The 13,718-nt window shown below is 38.7% G+C and overlaps 1 protein-coding gene and 1 long non-coding RNA gene across 8 annotated transcripts in view; one reads left to right on the forward strand and one right to left on the reverse strand.

Moving 5' to 3' along the window:
- LOC123934519 overlaps positions 1–8,114 on the forward strand; it is a 36,638-nt gene extending 28,524 nt beyond the window's left edge. For 3 of the 5 annotated variants that reach the window (XR_006816820.1, XR_006816817.1, XR_006816814.1), the window contains one exon: positions 6,799–8,111. This is a non-coding gene — a long non-coding RNA (uncharacterized LOC123934519). Of the gene's footprint in view, positions 1–6,798 lie in introns of all 5 variants that reach the window. The other 2 variants (XR_006816818.1, XR_006816816.1) reach the window with 2 other exon arrangements.
- SYNPO2 (synaptopodin 2) overlaps positions 1–13,718 on the reverse strand; it is a 178,476-nt gene that overhangs the window by 146,358 nt on the left and 18,400 nt on the right. The window lies entirely within an intron of this gene.

A 13,718-nucleotide genomic window follows, 5' to 3' on the forward strand; every position in this document is an offset into this window, starting at 1 on the left:
AGTGGGAAAAAAAAAAAGGGCTCCCAAGGCTACATAAAACATGATACCCTTTTATTAAACAACTCAACTAAAAATACCTACTTCTTAAATATGCATAAATATTCAAAACTATATAAAAACTATATAAAAAGAAAAATAAGTAATGATGAATACAGAATTCAGGATGATGGTTACCTCGGGTGGGGAGAGGCAGCGTGATTTGTGGAAGAGGGGGCACATAATGTTAGATGCAGGCTATTGTTCTAGCTTGGTTTGGTTTTTTAAGACATTATTTATTTATTTGAGAGAGAGACAATGGGAGAGAGCATGAAAGGGGAGAAGGTCAGAGGGAGAAGCAGAGTCCCATGGAGCTGGGAGCACGAAGCAGGACTTGACCCCAGGACTCAGAGATCATGACCTGAGCCAAAGGCAGTTGCTTAACCAACTGAGCCACCCAGGCACCCCTATTGTTCTAGTTTTTGTTTAGAGACCTGGGGGGGGGGGGGTCACATGTGCTTATGATATTATTATAAACAACTCAAGAAATATGTTGTGAACCAAGCAGTCAGTATACTTATTCTAATTCTGGGATCATGTTGTCCAAAGTAAAAAAAAGTATAATTTAAATAAATAAATAAGTAAAATTCAAATAAGTAAAAAAGTAAAAGTTGAGTCCATGACTCAAATGCTTTAGAAAGCTTTCAGATAAAGATCTTACTTGTTTTTCTTTTCTTTTATAGGACTTCTTAACATTTTATATTTCTTATTATACACAAAACACTTCCAACTATCAAAATGAAATGAATAAAATTTCAACATATTTAGCACTAAGTTCAATGGATTTAATCCCTCCCAGCTCCTCTGATCTTGCTATAAGAGTAACTACTTGTCTTACACTCTTCTTCTCTCTTTCTGGTTTCAGTGTTCTGAAAAACGCTTTCCTGGACCATCTTTTCCCTCGAATAGATGGCATCTTCACTCCTGTTTTCTCACCTATTTGCTCACATCCTATTTGCTATCTTTCCTTCACTGCTTTAAATACTTTAAATACAACGTCTATGCTCATTACCTCCACATGCCCTCCTCGAATTCCTGTTCAGTCCCCAGCCAACTTCAGCGTGGCTTCCATCCCCACCATTCTAGTGAGAGACAATCACCGAAAACCTCCCAGGTATCAAAGATATGCAGTCCTATAGTCCTCTTCCTTGAGCCCTGAAATACTTGTCACTGATAACCCATTCCTTGAAAGTCTTCTTTCTTAACTTACCAAAAATACTTCTGTTCTACCTCTCCAGAGACCTCTTTTAACTTCTCTCACTGTCTCCTCTTTCTCTGTCCATACTTTATATATTGGTGTTTTCATGTCTCTGCCCTCTGTCAGCTGCTTCTCACTTCCTCTGTTTCAACTGTTAACCCCAGATTTCCTCTAGCACTGGCCACTCTCCTGAGTCCAGACTGAATCTCTTAGCTCTTCGTGCTATAATGCCTTCTTTGTGTCCCACACAAATTCAATTTATTCAAAATTAAATTGATTTCCTTTTCCCCATAACTGCTCCTCCTCTTCCGCCATAACTGTTCCTCCTACACATTTCAATAAATGCCACATCCATCCTCCAATTTATTGTCCGCTCTTCCCCTATTCTTGCCAATCACATCCTGCATCTTTCTGATAGGTCTGCTGTTTCTTTTCCAACCCAGTGCTTTAGCCCAATCTAGTCGCATTATCTGTCACTGGAGTATTATAGTCTCTGCCTCACCCGTCTCTGTCCTCCAAGCTCTGCCTTTCAATATCCAGCTCCACCCTGCCATTAAGTCATCTTTCTGAGCACACACCAGATCTTATGATGCCCCTGATTAAAAATATTTAATGAGAATTTGAGAGTTTATAGCGAATAAGATGATGAGTTGAAAGGAAGAAGACAGGGATGCCTGGGTGGCTCAGTGGGTTGAGCTGCTGCCTTTGGCTCACGTCATGATCTTGGGGTCCCGAGATCGAGCCCCGCATCAGGCTCTCTGCTCAGTGGGGAGCCTTTTCCCTCTCTCTCTCTGCCTGCCTCTCTGCCTACTTGTGATCTCTGTCTCTGTCAAATAAATAAATAAAATCTTTAAAAAAAAAAGAAAAGAAGAAGACAGTGACTTTTAATCCCTGGTTCTTCTCAACTTCTGAGATAAAAAATTATAAGAGGTTCTAAATTAAGTATTTTTTAACGCTTTCCATGATGGTGAACTGGCAAGATCTTCATAATGGCCTTACTCATGAAGAGTTCTCTGTTGATTGTGACACAAAGATTTCACGCAAACTATGGAAAAAGAGTGTAGACTTTTGAACGTTACAATAAGAACATTCTGGTGAGTTTTTAATGCATGCACAAAGGAAATAAAACAATAAAGGAAAGAAGGCTCAGGCATCAGAGAGGAACATTTTGAATCCTATCTGGTGGTATTCTGTATTATACATAATTCATCAAGATTTATCCAATACTCATAAAAGAGATCACTACAGCCCCAGAACTGAACAGTATCTCAGTTCTGGTCCCTGCAGCTGCTTGTCATTCACTGAATAGGCCCTACTCTTTTTTTTTTTTTTTAAAGATTTTATTTATTTATTTGACAGACAGAGATCACAGGTAAGCAGAGAGGCAGGCAGAGAGAGAGGAAGGAAAGCAGGCTCCCCGCGGAGCAGAGAGCCCAATGTGGGGCTCAATCCCAGGACCCTGGGATCATGACCTGAGCCAAAGGCAGAGGCTTTAACCCACTGAGCCACCCAGGCGCCCCAGGCCCTACTCTTACCAGCTCTTATGTCCTTGTTGAATGGCTCCCAAGGCCAGGAATGTCATTGTCCAAGACAGAGTCCAGTTGGACTGGTGACTCCTCTGTAGTGCTCCCTGACGCTACCATACAGAAAGAGGTTATTTGTGGTTTTTATTTTATATTATCTATTTCTCTTTAAAACTTATCACCCTGTATAGTAATTATAAATCTGCCTCTTCCATGGAAGTTGAAGTTTCTTAAGAGCAAGGACAATGTCTTATTCACCTAAGAATCGAGCATAGTTGTGGTATAATCAGAAATATAGTTAGCTTTTGTCCATGCTACCTGGCATGAAGCTCCTGAACACTTGGAATTTCCTGAGTGATAGGAATGTTTTTAGTTACTCACAAGGAGGCTTTGTGAACATACCTGAGTTTATTTAATGAAGCAACTTAGATTGGGATCCCTGGATAGGCTTGGGATGGGCGGTCACCAGAAAGACCAAATGATTTGAGGATGGCAGCTTTCAGCCCCATCCACCAAGCTCTGGGAAGAAGGGGTCACTGCAGATTAAGCTCTAGAAAAACACATGGTATAACAAGATTTGATGAGCTTCCAGGTTGGTAAATGCATCCACTTGCCAACAGAGTTGTATCTCCCCATTCCACGGGGACCGAAGCTGCTGCACGCAGGACCCTTCTTGACCTCGCCTTATGTACCTCTTCATCTGGCTGCTCATATCTATCCTTTACAGTAGCTTTTATGATAAATTAGTAAGTGTAAGTAAATGTTTCTCTGAGTTCTGTGAGGCCCCCCTACATATTAACCCAACTCAAGGAGGAGTCTCCAATTTACAGCCAGTTGGTCAGAAGCACCTAAAACAATCTGGATGTGACTGGAGCCTGAAGACATGGCAGTCGTGTAGGACTGAGCCCTCAGCCTGTGGGATCTGATGCTATCTCCAGGTAGATGGGATCAGAATTGAGTCAAATCTGTAGGACACACAGTGTCTGCTGAGACATGGAGAAATGTTTCTTGATATTGGAAAAAAACATTGAAACAGTACTTTTCATAAAGCAAGTGGTGAAAATGCTTGTTGAATTAAGACAAACAGCCAAAGCAGAAGCTAAAAATTAGATGGAATCTATAAATCTGGAAAATGTGGTTGATTTTACCCTGCAATAGCAACTCTAATAATGATTATAGATGCAACTTAGAACATTACATGAAAAAAAAACTTACTACAAAGTTGAAGCTATAAACATAAATAATAACCATGCGCTTAGCTTAACATTTTCTTCATTATTGATGCCTGAGACTATTTTACAACTGTGGAATCTCAGTGTTAATTAATAGGGAGCGTAGCCAATCAAAAAAAAAAACCAAAACCATAGTACAGCTAAAGCTTTGGGTAGATATGTTCCATTACAAGGATAAATAACAGGGAAGGAATGATTGTCATTTCTGGAAGTCTTTATTTGAACAGCTGTCATAGGAAGGAGTGGACGTATTCTATATTGCACTGAAGGCAGAGTTAGAATCAATGAGCAAGAGTTACAAGGAAGATTTCATCTAAACATAAAGAAAATTTTTCTTAAAAAAAAAAAAAAAAGAAAATTTTTCTTTGAGTATTTGGTGACCACAATAATTTAGATTTCTTTGGTCCCATTATCAGAACTATTTTTTAAATGCTAGTTGTTTATCAGTGGTGGTTTAAAAAGAAGTCCTCCATCGAGAGGCAAGCCGTATCAAATAAGAGGTCTCTTTCAACTCTAAGGTTTCATGATCCCATTAATACTTTCCATATTTTTCAGTTGTTGCCATTCTGCAACTGATCTTCTTTTGCATGTAGACTTATTCCCGTCAATTGGTATAACCTGTTAATTCATGTCTGTGCCTCAAGGGAAATTTCTCTTTATAAAATAAGTCTGTGTTCTCATTGTATATAATCTATTATAAAGGGAGAAAAAAGATCTCTGGATAAAAATGAGACTTGTAAACAAAATGATTTTTAGTACATGTCTCATCTCAACTCCCAGAAATAATGATCAAAAGAGCTTCTAAATGTTAGTATTTCTTAAGTCTTCCATGCTGGTGAAATGGCAAGACCTTCATTATGACCTCTCATGCAAAAAGTTTTCCTTAGGCTTTCACACAGAAATGTCATGCAAACTATAAAAAGTGTAGAGTTTTTAATGTTATCAGTGGAGCATGCCAAAAAACTTTTATGCATGCACGAAGAAAATAAAACAATAAAAGAAAAAACAAAGGATTAGGCATCCGAGAACATACTGATATTTCCATTCCAGCTGCTTGAAAGGTGACTGTCTTCAACAGAAAAACAAATGGTGATGGGGGGAAAACAAAGATTGAATTAATCTCAGACATACATCTGGAATCTATAAGAGAGAAGCAGAGAAGTCTGTGTGACTGATGCATACTAATGGATACCCAAGAAAGTTCATGTAGGTATAACACATGCAGTTCCCAATTATCCATGATATTGGAACTAAGGATAGCATAAGGTGATTTCAATCTCAATAATTCAAAGCTAAATTTGCTTCAAAGTTCTATCCACATATCCATTTTCTTAAATCAAATTTTTTTCTTATCTTTATCCATATGACAGTAAAAATGGTACCCAGCAATAAAGGAACTAAGGATCAGACGATGAATAGAAAAAAACAGAATAGATATTTTGGATATTTATTGAGGGTTTTTTATGTGTATGAAACCACGAGAAAAAAGAAATGTAAAATATACTCCCTGCTTTAAAAGGACTTAGCACTGGGGGGAGGGGGAGGGGAAAAATCAAATAAATTAGCAGTATATGATCAAGCACCAAATGCACAGACATTGACAAGATACAGCATTGATGGTTTTTAGTAAATAAAGTACTCCTATTTTGTTTGGAAGGATTCACTAAAACAACTGGGAGAAACTAAACTTTAAAAGATTATGGGGGGCGGGGATGGCTGCATAAAATAAGAAAGAAAGATTTGTTCTTGCTGTGTTCCTTTAATGTATCTTAAAATAAACTGTTAGATTGGAGTCTCCCCACCCCCACAAGCATCCACCCACACACCAAGCTTTAAACAATGTAGCTGATTTATGAAATGTTTACAGGTAGTGGGTCAAAGTCCCCTAAAGCCACTTAAGTCCCTGAAAGCACTCTTCCCTTTTTTTGGAGATCAATGCACCAGTGTTCCTCTCTATCTTATCAATTAGTTGAAAAGGGCAATTCTTAAAAACCCCATATTTCCCATAAACACATGAGCATACACCAAGTTAAACAAGTCATTTCTAAGCATTTGTGCTCATGAAGATTGATGCTGAGCGCTGTGAAATTGGAAATCCCCAGGGCAGTGCTCCTCTTTTAGATACGAGTATAGGCATGTTCTGCAAGGTCAAAAGCAAATGAAGGGACAGAGGGCAAAACAAAGTCCCAACACAGAAAAGGCGAAGTCAGCGATCTAATCTGCATTCTCCACTGACAACCTGTTTCAGCGCGCCCTCCTATTCCAAGGAGGGACGGGTTCAAAGCAAAAGCTTTTGAGGGTACCATGTCAGGTTCTCTCTCTGTGCCCAGACAACCGTTAGCAACAACATGTGTTGCTGCAAAGACAGAATCAAAGATTAAAAGCAGAAACACAGAAGGGACTGGTGAGCCTTCAATACTGTAGCTAGATTAATGATTTGGGGGTCGATGCAGAACACACACTCTGACAATGGAAAAAAAAACTGGGAAGGGGGGATCATGTTCAGTTCGTCTGTTTTCAACACAGGGGAGAGACCAAGAACATACTGGGAGTGATCTGTACACGGCGTTGTGCAATTGCTGTGTCATCTCATTTGTAATTATTTTAGCTTACAGATAGCTTTTGGTATGTGGATACCAACTTCTGGGAAGTCAGAGATGTGAACCCAGGCCATCCTTACTCTGGGAATCACACAGATCTAAGTGTAATCACAATACCCCCAGGGAAACTAATCACTGGAAGTTTGCTAGCCCCTCCTCCATCCTCAGGTAGAGTTCACTGACATCCTTCTGCTCCCACCTTCTCACAGACGAGTATGGTCCTCCATCCATCCATCGCTACCTCTATCAACCACTCTTTCTAGAAGCCTCCATGACAAAGCACCTTTCTGCTAGAAGAGCTGTGGTTCCTGTGTAGAAAGCTGCAAAGCCCTCCAGAAGATAAACTGCGATGTCTTCAGCCCTTGCCATCTCCTCCGTCTGCCCCAACCTCACATGCACGAGAAGAAAGAAATGGCCAGAACACCCCACTCCACAGTGCTGTGTCACACGTTGTCATCTGGACTCTGGCACAGCCAAGACCCAGAATTTCACAGAAAATAGTTCCTTTGCTTCCACCTAATCTCTCTCTACTGGAATGAGGATGTCCCTGGGGAAGGCTGGGGAACAAGCCTCTCCTTTTCCCACAAGCTCTCCTCCCCTCCCATTACCCAAACACATCAACTCCTATAGGTCAAGCCCCTCACCGGCACATTTTTGGCTTCGGCTGACTCAGAACCACTCTGTCACTCTGTCACTAAGCTAAGGGAGAAAAAAAATTAAACTAAACCTGTAAACAGAATAATAAATGGTCTACATGTATGTAAGTTCCCATTCTCTCGATGTTTCCATGAAAGGAGATTTATCTTTCATACTGTGTTTCCTCAGAGTAAATTTACCATCACTGGCTGGTACTGTTTGTTAAGGTCTGAAGGATGTTTGAGAGAACACATGAGTTGTGTTCTCATCTCTCAGCACGAAGTCACTCCTGGGGACCCAGGCTCCGGGCCAGATTGCTGGGCCTGTCCAGGAGCCCCTCAGCTGTCCCAGGGAATCGAACAGGGGACCAGAGTGGTCATTCCTCCATGCTTTACATTATGCAGGCCCAATCTTCTACAAAATAAATTCTCTTTTTCTAAGAACTACACATATTAGAAATCTTTAAACCCTATTAAGGCAAAATTATATAAACTGTATGAAAACCTAAACAGAGGTTTTGCAATACTTTTGGAAATTAAAACAAAAAATGAATTCCAAGGCCTAAATTTCAATGCTGGTATTTCTTATAAAGAAATATTTCCCTTGAAACTGACTCCATAACTTTAGGAAAACAATACTGCAATGACATTTATTACAATACTTTTATATATGGCTTTATCATATATACAACTTATTTTCATATCTTTCTCAAAAGAGAAATATCATCCTTCTGGAACTTCCCTTATTTTTACGTCTGCCAACCCCAAGGGATATAATCACGTGCCCCTCATAATCCCAGAGCAGCAAGGAGCAGTGACCACAGACAGCTCTTTCTGCCAAGTTCTGTCCTCACCCTTTAATAAAACCACCACTTTACTCTGGAAAAAAAAGAGAGAGAAAGATCAGAGTTTAATATTTTTTTAGGACAGGTTGAGGTGTTTTTGTTGTTATTGTTGTTTAGAAAGGGAGAGAGGGGAGAGGTGAGGCAGAAGGAGAGACAGAATATTAAAAGAGGCTCCAAGCCCAGTGCCAAGGCCAACGTGAGGCTCGATCCCACGGCCCTGAGATCATGTCCTGAGCCGAGATCGAGAGCTGGACGCTTAACCGACTGAGCCACCCAGGCGCCCCTACAATAGTTCTTTTTAAAAATCTGATTTATCTGATTATCCTTTCTTGATAATTCCATGGAAAGCTGAAAACCCTGATTCCCTGGGTATTAATACGTTTTTTAAAATATATAACTACCTTATTTCTATACATTCTTTCAAAATATATACTGATTTGCTTTGTTTTGTTTTGTGTTTTTAAGTTAATCTGAGAAACAGTATTTATTTTTCATTCCCATATTTCATGGACGAATTTATTTTTGTACTTCTGGAGGTACTTAGGATATTCTGCTTATTTTCATGAGACTGTTGAGGCACAGGATCTCCGTGGGCCTGCAAGTAGAGTATTTCAATCTTGAAACTCAAGCCCATCCGCTCTAAGAAAGTATCTTCCAGTATTTATTTGATTTTCTCCCATCCATTTTCTCTGTTCTCTTCTTTTGGGGCTTCTATTAGATACTGCATCGTCTGGGCGGTTTCTATATACGTTTCTGTCTTTTTATCTGTATTCCGGAAGACTATCTCAACTTTGCTTTCCATATTTTCTAATCCTTCATGTTATTTGTGTTTAATTTACCAATTTAAATCATCCTTTTTGTTTTATGATTATAAGTCTTGTTGAATCTTGTTGGCTCTATTAGGCATATCATCTTTTTTTAAAGTTTCTAGTCTCTAAATTGTCTGTTTCCCCTAGGGTCATGTTTTCTACTTGTATATTTTATTCTTTCCCTTCTATCTTGCTAACGCTCTTCATGTTCACTTGTACAGTTTTTGACCAAGAACTCTCTGTGTGGTGTGGCGAAGAGTCCAGTGTTAGGCTTCAGACAACACATTTCCTCCTGTGCCAGAATGAGAAGGGTTTCATTCTTGGGTACTATCTTCCACACCAAATGCCGTCATGTTCCCCACACACATTTTCAATGTCTTTAGAGAAAATCTAGGCTTTTCCTGGAAAAATACTGTATTACAGAGTGTCCTTCGATGGGAACAGTAGGCAGGGAGGTAGGGCTGGAGGGGTTTCTACTGGTATAGTGATACAGACTGCCAATAAATTACCTTGTTTCCAACTTCTCCTCCTTCTTTCCCTCCCCACCTTCCCCTCTTCCTCCTCCTCCTTCTTCTTTTATTTTTTTTATTCTGTCTTTTAAATAGCATTATCTAGGTATCATTGGTATAGGCATTAATACCTTTGTCCATTACTTTTAAAACACTAATCTTCTGGCAAAATTTTTATCCCAGAACAATCTGAAAATTTAATAGAACTGAAACAAGTGGGAATTTTTTTCCCTCTCAAAAACTTTTCTTCCAAGACATTTAAGTTACAAATCAGTACCAATATTTTTAAATGTTTAGAGATGAAAGTATGCTACATAGATTATTTGAGTTTATATTTACTTATTTCATCAGCTAAAAACAATTATACTTGCTAGTGGAATAATGAGTAATACATGCATGATAAGAAAATGTCTCTTTATAATAGTTGCCCTCGAATTTATTCAGATAGTCTTCATTTTCACCAAAAAAAAAAAAAAAATATAGCATGTCCTCAAACTTGTAATTCTACTTTTAGAGATTTATTCTACAGGTATGATCAGACCAGTGCACAAATGTATTTTATATACAAAAGTATTCATCTCGGCACTATTTTTAATGTTGAAACATTAGAAATAACTGATATGTTCAAGAGGCGATGGGTTATATAAATTGCGGGAGTACACACAATTTGGTAATATGCATCCATTAAAAATTTCAATGTATATAAGTATTTACTGACACGGGATGGTGTTCATGCTGTGTTACTTAATAAGGAAGTACATTTAGTACCATTCATTTCACATAAAACTGAATGCAAGTGTGACTGTAAAATAGCACATTTGCCAGGAGAGGGGTTTAACAAGTTGCTCACTGAAATGTTAATAATGTGTCATTTCTGGGTTGTATGATTTTTACTTTATTTTTATCCTTTTCTGTAATGTTTGAATCTTTTTTTTGTAAGAACAATGTGTCATCTTTTATAATCCAAAAATAAAAGCTATTTTCAATTCTAGCTATTTTCTTTAAAAAAAAAAAAACAACTGTGAGCAATCCATTTGTGGGATAGAGACATGATTTGATTAAAAATCCTGCACTTTGGTAAGCCTGGATGGCTCAGTCCATGAAGCGTCTGCCTTTGGCTCAGGTCATGATCCCAGGGTCCTGGGATCAAGTCCTGCATAGGGTTCTTTGCTCAGCAGGGAGCCTTCTGCTCCCCTGCTTGTGCTCTCTCTCTCTCTCGCTGACAAATAAATAAATGAAATCTTAAAAAAAAAAAATCCTGCACTTTAATACAAGGAACTAAACTAATCAAGTCCAAGTATGCTAAAAATTCTCTCCTTTTTTTGGACACACTTTTCCCAAATGAGAGAGGTTTAAGGAATAGATGAGGAATATAAAATATATTCCCTCTTCTCCATCTAATTAGAATACCTCACAGAAGTGAACAGCTAGTTCAGAATGAGTGGTTTTACTTGATGAGATGGTCCATACCCACTGTCTCTTTGGGGTTTCTAGTAAAGTAAGGAGAACAAAACCTGAAAGTATAAATTATGTCAGATCCAGAATCTGAGTAAAGAAGTTAGATTTCTAAAAACATGAATTATGTTTAAATCCACAAATTCTTAATGATATTTTAAAAAATATGTTGGTTACATTAGCATATGCTAGGGAACTCTCTAATTATTTAGAAAAATATAAAGAAAAGGAATCAAGTATTTATTAAAAAAAAACATAAGAAAATGTAGTGGTAATTCACTGTAATACAATTTTAAGCAAAAAAAAGGAAAATTCTGTGAGAGAATACATTAAATTGATACCATTTTGAGAATTATTTTGTTTTTTTTAAACAAATATGTCTTATAAATTATAATTTGGAGAAAGGCAAATCAAATTCCCATAAAATGCTACATAAAGAATTGTCATTTCTGAAAGCCTGGGTGGCTCAGTCTGTTAAACAACTGACTTTTGACTTCAGCTCAGGTCATGATCTCGGGGTCCTGAGATCAAGCTCCACATCCGGATCCTTGCTCAGTGGGGAGCCTGCTGGAAATTCTTGCACTTCCTCTCCCTCAGCCCCCCCAAATAAATAAATCTTAAAAAATTAATAATAATTGCCCTTTCCAAAAAATACTACTTTATTTTTCAAGTTAACAAGAGAAAATATGACCATTCAAGGACATTTTCTTTCACCTATTATCTTCTTTTTTTTTTTTTTTAAAGATTTTATTTATTTATTTGACAGAGAGAGAGAGATCACAAGTAGGCAGAGAGGCAGGCAGAGAGAGAGGAGGAAGCAGGCTCCCTGTGGAGCAGAGAGCCCGATGCGGGGCTGGATCCCAGGACCCTGAGATGATGACCTGAGCAGAAGGCAGCGGCTTAATCCACTGAGCCACCCAGGCGCCCCTCACCTATTACCTTCTTGATTCAAAACAGACTCTAGCTGCAAGGAACTTTAAAATCATCCATTCTGAATCTTTCATTTTATAAATAGAGAGATTGGGAGCCAGATAATTTTAGTGACATCTCAGTTAAAGGCCACAGAGTAAAGTCAAGTTAGAACCATGTCCAGAATTCAGGCTTCCTGACCCCTAGTTCAGTTCAGTCCTTTCACTGCACCCTTTGGATTGGTGTCTTGTTACTACAAAATCTCAAATAAAAATATGTCTGAACACACACACATAAAACATATATAGTATTATTCTAATTACTCTAAATACATTGCTCATTTAAAAAAGCATCAGATAGGGGCGCCTGGGTGGCTCAGTGGATTAAGCCGCTGCCTTCGGCTCAGGTCATGATCTCAGGGTCCTGGGATCGAGCCCCGCATCGGGCTCTCTGCTCTGCAGGGAGACTGCTTCCTCCTCTCTCTCTGCCTGCCTCTCTGCCTACTTGTGATCTCTCTCTCTGTCAAATAAATAAATAAAATCTTTAAAAAAAAAAAAAAAAAGCATCAGATAAAGCTTTAGCAACATCAGGCCTTTTAGTGGTTGCCATTATCATACTAAAGAATAACAGATGTCCATCCAGTTATTCATTTATTTATTCAACAACCTTTCAATAAGTAGAGAAGCGTGCCTTAAGCATGTAGTGAGTTACACATATATGTAACACACATGTATATCATCGCCCCTGAAGAGCACTATTTTAGAAGATGCCAATACCTATGGTCTTGCTTTCAAAGAGCCAAGGTGCCAACAGAAGTGTAGGAAAATGCAAATCTTTTAACTAGAAATACTAATGAGAAACATCTACAGCAAAACAGTAATATTTGCTTGTTTAAGGGCAAAACAGGAAGGTGTACCATACACCGACACCACTCTTTGCCACCTTGGCTCCGGGACACTGGGCCCGGAGTAAGGGTTCTAGTCTAGCAGTATTATGAACACCGAAAGCAAGGATCTCCTTGTTTCACATTGCATCACAAACCTTAGTCCCTGCCATCCCTGTGCCTTTCGACTTGTCCCAGCCCTCCGTCCTTTTCTTCAATCCCAAGCCTAACTGTCTTCATGCTCCTACTTGCCTTTGAGGCACACTGTGAACTTCAACTCGGATTTTCATCCTTAAGGGTCTGATGAAGTGTATAACCTTCCCCACATAGTATTTTTGACTGAATGCAGTTCTTATCACTTAGTTAATTACAAATAGGAGTCAGGATGAACCAATCAGTTAAAAAGTAACAGTACTTATTACATACCTACTGGGTGCTTGGGAGAAATAAACAGGAAAACATTCTATTTCAGAAAAGATCATGGGCAGTTACAGAGGACTGTGGGAAGAATACCCGTGTCATGTTGGGAGAAAATGAGAGCAGACTCACAGGAAGAAGCAGGCAGCTCAACCAGAAACCGAGAAAGGAGGTGAAGGACCTTAAAAAAAAACCCTGGGTGTTGTGCAAAAACAATGAATACTGTTACGCTGAAAAAATAAATAAAATGGAAAAAAAAAAAACTAATTAAAGGGATACTAAAAAAAAAAAAAAAACCAAGCCCCCCCCAAAAAAACAAAAAAAAAAAAAAAACCCTGAAAAAAGAGTCTCTATGGGTGAAATGCTGAACTTTGGAAAACACATGCCTGGAAAATGCTTATAAAGAAAACATAACTCTCCATTATAGTTCATTTCATGCCTGAATCAAAAAATCCAGTATGTTGCTACCTTCCCATGAAAATCTGTTAAGAGACTTATGCAGAACTTCCTGTTTATTCTACCTCTCTCCATCTCTCTCCCTATCTCTCTGTCTCTCCCTCTCTCTCTCTGTCTCTCTCAATCTCTCGATCTCTTTCCCTCTCTCTCTCTCTCTCACACACACACACACACAACACACACACAGAGACACACGGTATCTCTCCTCTTT

Source organism: Meles meles, chromosome 2 (genome assembly GCF_922984935.1).
Source record: "Meles meles chromosome 2, mMelMel3.1 paternal haplotype, whole genome shotgun sequence".
Classification (NCBI taxonomy): Eukaryota; Metazoa; Chordata; class Mammalia; order Carnivora; family Mustelidae; genus Meles; species Meles meles.